The 12,066-nt window shown below is 46.7% G+C and overlaps 1 pseudogene; it reads left to right on the top strand.

The window, feature by feature from the left end:
* The first annotated feature begins 234 nt into the window (after positions 1-234).
* LOC112654284 (elongation factor 1-alpha 1-like) lies at positions 235-1,301 on the top strand (annotated as a pseudogene).
* Positions 1,302-12,066: the final 10,765 nt, after the last annotated feature.

Here is a 12,066-nt window from a genome sequence, read left to right as displayed (position 1 = left end):
ACCTACCAACGCGGTGGGATCGACAAAACAACTATCGAAAAATTGGAGAAGGAGGCTGCTGGGATGCGCAAGGGCTCCTTCAGGTAGGCCTGGGTCTTGGGGGAACCGAAGGCTGCACGAGAACGTGGCATCTCCATTGCTGTTCCCCTGTGGAAATGCGAGCCGAGCAGTGTTAGGGACCCTCACTGATGCCCCGGGACACAGAGCCTTCCCCGAAAACGTGGTTAGAGGCGCATGGGGGCTGACCAGGCCGCCCTGACTGCGCTGCTGGCCTCGCTGAGCGGGAAGCAGGTGCCCCCAAGGATGCGCCGACCCGGGAGCGTGCCCTCGGCTACACACCGGGTCAAAGAGCGGACTGTTGGTGTAAACAGAGCAGCCAGGGGAGATGCGAGGGAATCGCCGAGGAAGTCGGCGCCTGCATTAGGGGAAATCGGCTCGACCCCAACGCCGTAGCACGTGGGCCAACTCCTGGCCAGAGTGGCGGCAACACGCTGGAGCCAAGTGCTAACTGCCTTGGTTCAGGGATGGAGGACCCCCGCGACGATGGGGGTGCCCGTGGAAGCACATGCTTGGAGCTCGGGGTTGCACCCCGCCGCCAGCTCACCAGCTCATGAGCCCTGCGTCTGCCCCTCCTAGACGCCCCGATATTGGTGCTACGGGTACCGTCCCCGTGGGCCGAGGGACACTGGTGGCAAGCCCGGCCTGCTGGTGGCCTCCGCTCCGGCCACTGCGACAGCTGAAGTCAAGTCTGTCGGAAGGCGCCACGAAGCTCGGAGTGAGGCTCTTCCTGGGGACAACATGGGCTTCAGTATCTAGAACGTACCTGTCAAGGATGTTCGTGGTGGCAACGTGGCAGGTGACAGCAACAATGACCCACCCGTGGAAGCGGCTGGCCTCAGGGCTCAGGTGATTACGCTGACCCTCCAGGCCAAACCGGTACTGCACACGCACGTGGGGATTGTCACACGGCCCCAGTGCTCACGGGTTTGCTGAGCTGAAGGAGAAGACAGATCGTCGTTCTGGAAGAAAGCTGGCGGATGGTCCCAAGTTCTTGAAAGCTGGTGATGCTGCCATCGTGGAAATGGTTCCCAGCAAACCTACGTCAAACCTGTGTGTGTTGAGGGCTTCTCCGACCATCCTCCTCTGGACCCTCTGCTGTTGTGACAGGAGACAGACGGTGGCTGTGGGGGTCACCCTAGCAGTGGACAGAGGCGGCTGGAGCCGGCAAGGTCACCTAGTCTGCCCAGGAAGCTCAGAGGCTAAATGAATATTATCCCCAACACCTGGCACCCCAGGCTTAATCAGGGTGTGAGCACATCTCAGAGCTGTTTGTGTCAATTGGTCTTTTTTTTTTTTTAAGATTTTATTTATTTATTCATGAGAAAGAGAGAGAGGTGGAGACACAGGCAGAAGGAGAAGCAGGCTTCTGCAGGGGCCCGACGTGGGACTCGATCCTGGGACTCCAGGATCACGCCCTGGGCCAAAGGCAGGCGCTAAACCACTGAGCCACCCGGGGATCCCCTTGGCCATTTATGTTTAATAGTAAAAGACTGGTTAATGAGAACAATGCATCGTAAAACCTTCAGAAAGGAAGGCAAATGTTTTGTGGACCATTTGGGGGTTTTTGGAATGTTTTTTTTTGTTTTGTTTTTTGCGTGTATGGCAGTTTTAAGTTACTAGTTTTTAAAATCAGTCCTTTTTAATGGAAACAACTTGACCAAAAATCTGTCACGGATTTTTGAGACCCATTAAAACAAAAGTTTAATGAGAAGAAAAAATAAGATAAATGTGTGAGAGCTTTGGTTCCATAATCCACAACTGCATGACCCTCAGCAAATTACTGACCTCTCTAAACCTCAGTTTCCTAACTGCTAAAAAGAGTCTACCAACGTCTACCTCACAGGATTTTACTATTAGAGGGAGTCCAAGGTGGAGAGCCTCACGCAGCCTTAGCATAAAGAAGTGGCCCATGAGGAGCCTATTATTACGTGCTTACCTGTATCATCTCCTATGCCAAGTGGACACTCCTTCAGAATCTGTTTTTATTTTCTTTGCATTTGTAACCTCCAGCATGGTGCTTTAGATACAGTAACTAACCATAGGCGTTTGCTCAGTGGATGGATGGATGGATGGATGGATGGATGGATGGAGAGACAGACGGAGGAGGGGGTGAAGGGATAACTTGTGGCCTGTGGACAATCGTTCCAAGTCAGGCCTCCCTTTTCCTTCCCATGGAACTTTATGCAGGCTTCTACAAAATTTTCTCACATTATATTATATTTTTTTGCTTAATATTGCTTCCCTTTTCAAGGAGAAGCAGGATCTGGGTCTTCATTATCTCTGTAACCCCAGCACCTCTGTTAACATGGTCATGAGTGATTCCGTGTGGAAAAAAACCATATTTTTTTAAATTCTTCTTGCCCCCTACATGCAGGCCCAGTGAGTGAAATATGAAGTGCATTTAATAAATGTTTGTTGAGAATATAATTAGTTAAAAGACCTAGCTTGGTCCTACGTCCCAAAAGAAGGAAAGGATCTCTCTGGTCTGGGCTTGGATATAAACCCTGAGGTGGTTCTAATGCAATCACAACCCCGGAAGCTGCTTTGGTTTTTGACTGGACTTTTTTTTTTTTAATTTTATTTATTTATGATAGTCACACAAAGAGAGAGAGAGAGAGAGAGAGAGAGAGGCAGAGACCTAGGCAGAGGGAGAAGCAGGCTCCATGCACCGGGAGCCCGACGTGGGATTTGATCCCAGGTCTCCAGGATCGCGCCCTGGACCAAAGGCAGGCGCTAAACCACTGCACCACCCAGGGATCCCCCGCTGCGCCACCCAGGGATCCCGGTTTTTGACTGGACTTAAATCCTGGAGGTCGCGTAGATCAGCAGGTCGGAGGGTTGCTGATAGACTCTAATATTTTAAATTAACTTAATCCAAATTAAATTTCAATATGTAAATTCAATTACAACTGTATTAAGGTCTGCAAGAGAAAGGGAGGAAAAACAACTGTGTAAAGAATGCAATTATTCAAACTCTGGTTTTCCTTTTAAAAAAAATTTATTTATTTATTTATTTATTTATTTATTTATTTATTTATTTATTTATTTATTCATGAGAGACACAGAGAGAGAGAGAGAGGCAGAGACATAGGCAGAGGGAGAAGCAGGCTCCACGCAGGGAGCCCGACGTGGGACTTGATCCTGGGACCCCAGGATCACGCCTTGGGCCAAAGGCAGGCAGTTCATGGAGGAGTACCTGGCTGGTCCAGTCAGTAGTGTGCAGCTCTCCATCTCAGGTTTGCAAGTTCAAGCCCCATGTTGGTTGTAGAGATTACTTAAAAATAAAATATTTTGGGGCAGCCCGGGTGGCTCAGTGGTTTAGCGCCACCTTCAGCCCAGGGCGTGATCCTGGAGACCGCGGATCGAGTCCCACCTCGGGCTCCCTATGTGGAGCCTGCTTCTCCTTCTGCCTGGGTCTCTGCCTCTCTCTGTGTGTGTGTGTGTGTGTGTGTGTGTGTGTCTCATGAATAAATAAATAAAATCTTTGAAAATAAATAAATAAAATATTTTTAAAAATTCAGAGGTGTGGGATCCCTGGGTGGCGCAGCGGTTTAGCGCCTGCCTTTGGCCCAGGGCGCGATCCTGGAGACCCGGGATCGAATCCCACATCGGGCTCCCGGTGCATGGAGCCTGCTTCTCCCTCTGCCTGTGTCTCTGCCTCTCTCTCTCTCTCTGTGTGACTATCATAAATAAATAAAAATTAAAAAAAAAATTTAAAAAATTCAGAGGTGCCTGTGTGGCTCAGTCACTTAAGCATCTGCCTTCAGCTCAGGTCATGATGCCAAGGTCCTGGGACTGAGCCCAGCACTGGGCTCCCTGCTCAGCGGGGAGTCTGCTTCTCCCTCTCCCTCTAACTCTCGCTTCCCCTACTTGTGCTCTCTTTCTCTCTCAAATAAACAAATGAAATCTTTTTTTTTAAATTCATGTGTGCTTATTGTGAAAATTGTACTATATATTTTATTTTTTTTAATTTTCATTTTATTTATGATAGACACACAGTGAGAGACAGAGACATAGGCAGAGGGAGAAGCAGGCCCCATGCACCGGGACCCCGACGTGGGATTTGATCCTGGGTCTCCAGGATCACGCCTTGGGCCAAAGGCAGGCGCTAAACCACTGTGCCACCCAGGGATCCCCTGTACTATGTATTTTAAATGGCTTTTAAACATATCTTAAATTTAAAAGGGATCTCATACCACCATAATGGTAATGACAGTTTCTTGTTTGTTTTCCAAGATTTTTAATTGTGTAATGTGAGTTTATTGTGTTTATTTCCTAAGTCTATTTTCAGGTATCTTGGTGGAGAGAGGAATCTTGTGTTTCTTATTGCATTTCAAGAAAGAAAAGTCAATACTGGGATTTCAAGCTGACTGAGTAAAAATGGACAGCTTGGAAGTATGTGTGTGTGTGTGTGTGTGTGTGTGTGTGAAAGGATGGCGAGGTTTGTAGTGTAAAGATGGGGATAGGTGAGGGAAGAAGTAACCCCTTGAGTAACAGACCTATTTCTCCCAGTTTCCCACTTCACCCTCTTTTTTTAAGATTTATTTATTTATTTTAGAGAGAGGAGGGAGGAGGGGCAGAAGGAGAAGGAGAGGGAGACAGAGAATCAAGCAGACTCTGCAGAGGCTGCAGAGTGGGCCTCCATCTCACAACCCTGAGATCATGACCTGAGCCGCATCAAGAGTCAGACCCTTAACTGACTGCATCACGCCTACTCTTTTTTCTTTCAGACTTCCTTCCATCCAGTTTTTTGGAAACACACACGTACACCCAGGCAACATTTATCTCTTAATCAAAAGATTCATTGAACCCAATAGGGCAAAGAAAAAATCTTAACCTCATGGAGTAGAATGTGGAGATAGAGATATAGATACACATACACACAAATGGATTCCATGGGATGAAGTGGAATGAAGAAATGTACAATGCACTTTAACCATTTTTTAAGATTTTGTTTATTGGGCACCTGGGTGGCTCAGTGGTTGAGCATCTGCCTTTGGCTCAGGTCGTGATCCCAGGGGTCCTGGGATCGAGTCCCTGCTTCTCCCTCTAACTATGTGTCTGCCTCTTTCTCTGTGCATCTCTCATGAGTAAATAAAATATTTTTTTAATTTTTTAAGGATTTTATTTATTTATTCATGAGAGACAGAGAGAGAGAGAGAGAGAGAGACAGGCAGAGGGAGAAGCAGGCTCCATGCAGGAAGCCCGATGTGGGACTCGATCCCGGGACTCTAGGATCATGCCCTGGGCCGAGGGCAGGTGCTAAACAGCTGAGCCACCCAGGGATCCCCAAAATATTTTTTTTAATAAAAAATAGGGGCAGCCCCGATGGCTCAGCGGTTTAGCGCCACTTCAGTCCGGGGTGTGATCCTGGAGACCTGGGATCGAATCCCACCTCAGGTTCCCTGCATGGAGCCTGCTTCTCCCTCTGCCTGGGTCTCTGCCTCTCTCTTTTTCTCTCTCTCTCTCTGTCATGAATAAATAAATAAAAAATAATTAAAATTGTTTTAAGATTTTGTTTTATTTATTTATTTATTTATTGAGAGAGAGAGAGAGAGAGAGAGAGTAGGAGGGAGTGGGAGAGAGAATCTGAAGCAGACTCTCTGCTAAGCACGAGCCTGACTCCAAGGCTTGATCTCACAACCGTGAGGTTGTGACCTGAGCCAAAACCAAGAGTCCAACGCTCAACCAACTAAGCCACCCAGACACTTCTACAATGCACTTTAAAATTGACAAAAAATAGTGATTATTAAATAATATAAGTACAACATTGCATCTCATAGAGATGCTCAATTACAGTAAGTTACAGAATTCTCTGCAATATATACCAGAGCCCTTAATTCTGCATCTTTAATCTCCATACCAAAGATAAGCCAGTTGCCATTCACCTCAAATCTCCAAATTCAGTAAAGTCAATATTCACAGCAATCCTCCAAAGTCTTTTTTTTTTTTTTAATTTTTTTTAACATAGGCTTCACACCCAACATGGGACTTGAGCTCATGGCCCCGAGATCAAGCATCACATGCCCTACAGACTGAATCAGCCAGGTGTCCCAATCCTTCCACCTCTTTTTTTTTTTTTTTTTTTAATTTTTTTATTTATTTATGATAGTCACAGAGAGAGAGAGAGGCGCAGAGACACAGGCAGAGGGAGAAGCAGGCTCCATGCACCGGGAGCCCGACATGGGATTCGATCCCGGGTCTCCAGGATCGCGCCCTGGGCCAAAGGCAGGCGCCAAACCGCTGCGCCACCCAGGGATCCCCTTCCACCTCTTAATTCCTCTCTCCTTTAACTCATTTGCTCTTCTATTCCAGCCCCTTTGGACTCGCAGGTTGTTTGTGAAATAGTCAGCTACTCGTAGCTCCTCAAGGATTCTGGCTTTGATTTGCCTTGCAGCTCTCCTTACTTTGAACAATCTTCTGTGGTAAACTTGCTCTAATCAACTCCATGTGAACCATTTGTCCTGGCTTATTCTGAGGCCATAAGAGTAAGTAGTTCCACAACAGATGAGGAGACACATCAGAAAATCCCTAAGAATCCTGGCATCAATTGCCCCAATTATAGATGAGAAATAAAACAGTGGCATAATCTAGAAATGGAAATAACATAAAAAATAACAGACATTCCCAAACAATTTAAATCCAAACAATTATAAAACAGATGCATAACAATAAACTGGATTGTGTTTGTTTCATTTCCTAGGTACTTAGCACATAGTAGGTGCTTTATTTTTTTAAGATTTTACTTATTTATCCACCCATGACAGACACAGAGACACAGGCAGAAGCAGACTCCATGCAGGGAGCCTGACGTGGGACTCATGGGACTCGATCCCAGGTCTCCAGGATCACACCCTGGGGTGTTAAACCGCTGAGCCACCTGGGGCTGCCCTGTAGTAGGCACTTTAAAAAGTGTTTGTTAAATGTGAATAAATAAACTCCACTAAGGGCAAGTTTAAAGGATTTGCATTTAAGATATAATTACAGGGGCACCTGGGTGACTCAGCAGTTGAGCTTCTGCCTTCAGCTCAGGGCGTGATCCCCGTGATCCCCCCCCCCCCACAGTCCTGGGTGGGCCCCCTGCAGGGAGCCTGCTTCTCCAGCTCCCTCTGCCTCTGTCTCTGTCTCTCATGAATAAATAAATAAAATCTTTTTTAAAAGATACAATTATAAATCAATAAAACATCATCAAAAATTTTCTCAGTGCTTAGTCACTGAAGGATCCCTTCCCTGGGAATAGCCTCCTAAGTGAGGAAGGGGTTATTATCTGACTGAAATAACTTAAAGTATGAAGTTATCAAAATGGAATTAGGTCCTAAAATTACACAAGTCCCCATAAGAAAAAAAAAAGTACATAATTTCTAAAGAGATGGAGAAATTAAAACCTATCTTTTACAAATTTCACTTGTGCTTGGCTTCCCACACATTCTTGCCTCTTTTCTTCTCTGGCTCCATGTGCTGGGGAAAGGGCACTTCCCTGAGCTAAGATCCGGTCTGGAGAACCTCTTGAAAAGTCACTTCCCTTCCCTTGGTCTTAGTTTCCTTATCTGAAAAGGGAAAGATTTGAAGATGGTGCCTCTGGCCCCTTCCAGCTCCAAAGTCCTTGGGAGTCAACTTGCTTCCCTTCTTCCAGGTTCTTCCTGTGGACTCTGACCACGTTTCTACCACAGGTCGTCAAGTCCCTCTATTGTCTGAGGTACTCCAATCCCTGTGTGCCTATTCCTCCGAAGACTTGCCTCTACAACTTAACTCTTTCTTTCCCATCACTGATTTGTTTTCCTTTTTATGGCCTGGGATTATATATATATTTTCCCCCCTTTCTCATCATGCTCCCCTCTCGCCCTACTGTTTCTACTTGATCTCTACTCTTTGTTGATTTTCTTTCAAATGACCAACCTCAGGATCTTCAGAACTTTAGAAAATTGTTCCTATAATCTCTCCCTGGAAAACGCACACATTCACACAGTCTTCCCCGCCCCCATCCTAGCCTTCTTCCTCTACCGGTGAGGCTCTTGGCCCTTCCCCCACAACCTTCCTTTCCTGTTCCACTACTTGTCCTCTTCACAAACTCCATTTCCCCTCTATTTAATGTGAGTAACATGGAGAAATGAAGGAAAGCAACAATAAGTTCTATACTTCCTCGTATGAATGTTTAAGTTCCTCCCATCCATTGCAGAATGGACTCTGAAAAGGAACACCAGAGACCCTCCTTGATCTTCACTCCCCCCTTTGCCCCCGAGACACCATGGCAACTGCCACCTGAAAGAGGCCGGGCTGAAATCATCTAATAAGACCAGAGATTGTTGGCCGAGGCTTTCTTAGTTAGTCAATTTTTGCAAAGGGTACTTTTCTCTTGCTCTTTATTGTGTTACTTCCCGAAAGCTAGCAGGACCAAGTACATATATAGTTATGGGAACTATGATTTGTTATAGATATTTACTTATAGGTCTTGACATTTTGTTTACTTTTAAGTCATTCCCCAGGTCTGTAGCCAGAAAGAGAGGTCTGTAACAGAGGCAGAAATCAGTGGATGGCAACAAGTGTCACTGTGACCAAAAAAATAGGTGATGCCAATGAGGCATTGGTGGAGGAAGGTTCAACCTACCATTTATCAGCTATTTATGAACTAGGCCTCAGTTTCCTCATTTGCAAAATGCTGTGTTCTGCATGTCTAAGGTGATAATTATATAATGCTTTCTTTACCAAGTTATTTCAAGGGTTGGGGTGCCTAGGTGGCGCAGTCGGTTAAGCAGCAGATTCTTGGTTTCAGCTCAGGTTGTTATATCAGGGTCATAGGTTCAAACTGCACCCACTCACCCGCCCCCCAGTTTCCACCCGCTCACCTCGGGCTCCTTGCTCAGTAGGCTTCTCTCTCCCTCCTCCCCTCCCCATAGGCTGCACATGTGCACTCTCTCTCTATTTTTTTAAGTTATTTTAAGAGTTAAATGAGATTATGTATTCAAAAGGCGTGGCACACAGAATGCACCTAAACCATGATCCTTGCTATCAACAGAAATGTTATGTGCCGTTCAGGGCGCCTGGGTGGTTCAGTTGGTTAAGTGTCCACCTCTTGATCTCAGCTCAGGTCTTGATGTCTGGGTAATGAGTTCAAGCCCCAGATTGGGCTCCAGGCTGGGCATGGAGCCTACTTAAAGAAAAAAATAGGGGCACCGGGGTGGTGCAGTCAATTAAGTAGCCGACTCTTGGTTTCTGCTCACATCCTGATCTCAGGGTTGTAGGATGGAGCCCTGCATTGGGCTCCACGCTCAGCATGGAGTCTGCTTAAGATTCTCTCTCCCTCTCCCTCTGCCCCTCCCTGCCTCTAAAACAAATAAATATTTTATTTTGTATTGTTTTTGTTTAAAGATTTTATTTATTTATTCATGAGAGACACACAAAGAGAGGCAGAGACCCAGGCAGAGGGAGAAGCAGGCTCCATGCAGGGAGCCCAATGTGGAACTTGATCCTGGGACCCCGGGATCACACCCTGAGCTGAAGGCAGATGCTCAACCGCTGAGCCAGGGGTCCCTAAATAAATCTTTTAAAAAAGAAAAAAAAAGTTCCTTTCCAGATTCTGAGTTTAGTTCTCTTGCAATTAAAAATCAAATTCTTCATAGGATTCTAATTCTTTGGAAGGTAGAGGATCTGCCTCCACAACACCTGCTCTTCTACAAACTAGAAAAAAAGAGGACTGCTAAGAGCAGTATATTGTCCTGAGAAAAGAGGCCTTGAATAAAATGCCAAAAAATTTGCTAGACCCCCACATGACTATAGTTGTATTTTTATGACAAAAGCCACTATAAGTTTAGAAACACTTTCAAATTACTTAAAAGTGTATTAATCGGGATCCCTGGGTGGCGCAGCGGTTTAGCGCCTGCCTTTGGCCCAGGGCGCGATCCTGGAGACCCAGGATCGAATCCCACATCAGGCTCCCGGTGCATGGAGCCTGCTTCTCCCTCTGCCTGTGTCTCTGCCTCTCTCTCTCTGTGTGTGACTATCATAAATAAATGAAAAAAAAATTTAAAAAAAAAGTGTATTAATCCCAACAACATCAGCAAACATTTGGCCAACAGGAGTCTATTCGTCTGAGAGGCATGTTACCCATCCCGCCGCAGGCTGGGCTCCCTTCGCATGGACGTGGGTTTCCTGCAACAATACCGCAGTTCCCCAGGAATCTAGAGCCCAGGCTTTAGAAACCACCAGTCAAGCACAAATGTCGCAAGCTTGACTCTGCAAAAGAATCATTTAAGAATTCATTTAAAACTCAGAGATTTGGGTTGAGAAGATGGGGATAGAGACCAAGAATGCGAAGTCTCTGTAACTGGCCATGGAGGACAGTGAGTCCGGGACATGTGTGGCTCTAGGAATTAGCCGCCCCGACTAGCCCCTCCGGTCTCTTCCAGGGACCTCATTCCAATCACCTTTCCTTTGTTCCTCACAGTTCGGGGCCGCTGCTTCTCCCCCCCATCCCTACCCCACCCCCACCCCTTTACAAGAGAAGGATTTATTTGCTTCTAGAACTAGGGCTTCTTTAACTGGAGTGTGGCGCTGATATCACAAAACAATGTGTAGGAAAACTCTGAGAGTCCAACAGAATGAATGGCTTTCTCTAAAGAGCAGCAACAACACTTCTTTTCTTTTTGAGAACTTAATTTTGACACTAAAAATACCTCCACGTCCATTTTAACCAATTCAGAGGCAACCTGTGCTCACAGATGAAGGTCACGGAGATCACACTCAGGTGGTCTGGCTTGAAAATTGGCTCAATGATGTGCACACCTCGACAGTACTTGAAGTTCTTCCTGAAGGGAGAGAAAGTTATCGGGCTGATTGCCAACAGAAAAGCCAACATAGAAAATGTTGCTAAAATTAGAAAATAGCATAAGAAGGAACCACAAAGCCAGAAGAGAGAGCCTATCTTCACCTCCAGCTTGCCCTGCCCAGAGTAGGGCCCCAGAGCCTCCCAGGCTCCCACACAGGGGAAGGAACAGGGTAGGGTGCCAGGAGAAGTCCCTTTTTCCTGTCCCTTATTATCTTCAGTGCCCTCGAGTGCCTCTTCCATTTCTCGGGAATGTAAGCGCTTAGTTTACAAGGTCAAAGACCAGGGAACATTTTCCAAAAATTAAACCATCAGTTGAAGAATGAGAAGTGTTGTTTTAATATTCTCATCTGCTATGAAGTCCGTGTCTCTCTCTCTCTCTCATCTCTCTCTCCTCCTTTCATTTTCTCGCTCTTTCTTTCCCTCCCTCTCTCTCCTTCCCCTCCCCTCTCCACTTCACCACACACAGAAACCCCTTTTCAAAGGGGCTTTTTTCCAACTCAGTGAAGTAAAGTCTTTGCCCCTTTGTGGGGAAGGCTCATTAACATTCCCACAGCAGCATCTCTTCAAGGATTTTACTTTTGTAACTCTGTGGGGAGGTCAAGAGGCCACAGTGGAGAGGTAAAAGGAAAAAAAAATGGTAAATGGGGGAGGGCGGAAGAAAAGAGAGGAGGGGAAAGAGCCCTTCCTTTCACAATAAGGCTGGCAAGAAGGAGGGAGGGGGGAAAATAGGAAAAGACAAGACAGGACGCAGGAAGGACGGGGATTTTGGACTCCCCAGCCTGCCCTCGCAAGTGGACCCCTGAGAAAAGTGGAAAGCTGTATTCTCTCTCTCTCATTTCTTTGCCTCAAAAAGGGAGTAAATGATGGGAACAGTGGCCTGAGACAGTCTACTCCACTGAGAAATTAGGAGCCCCTGGCCCCAGGGTCCCCATTTCCCCCCCAACGGCCGGCCCCAGGGAGCTGCACCTGTCCAGCACCGGGAAGTCCACGGGATGAGCTGGACAATGTCCCAGTTGCTCCAGGGGTGGGACCCCAGGGAGCCCGCGGGGCACATACTGGGGATTCGGTGAGCTGCAGGGTGGAGGTCAGAGTGCTTCCCAAAGCCCTGCAGATGTGGGCACCTGCCTTGTCTGTCACCGGGGCCATTGGTTGTCAGCTCTCCTTAGTACTGTCACACCAGCCAG

Source organism: Canis lupus, chromosome 15, assembly GCF_003254725.2.
Source record: "Canis lupus dingo isolate Sandy chromosome 15, ASM325472v2, whole genome shotgun sequence".
NCBI lineage: Eukaryota > Metazoa > Chordata > Mammalia > Carnivora > Canidae > Canis > Canis lupus.
The sequence above is the reverse complement of the archived record's forward strand: the minus strand, read 5'-3'. Positions and strand labels throughout refer to the sequence as shown.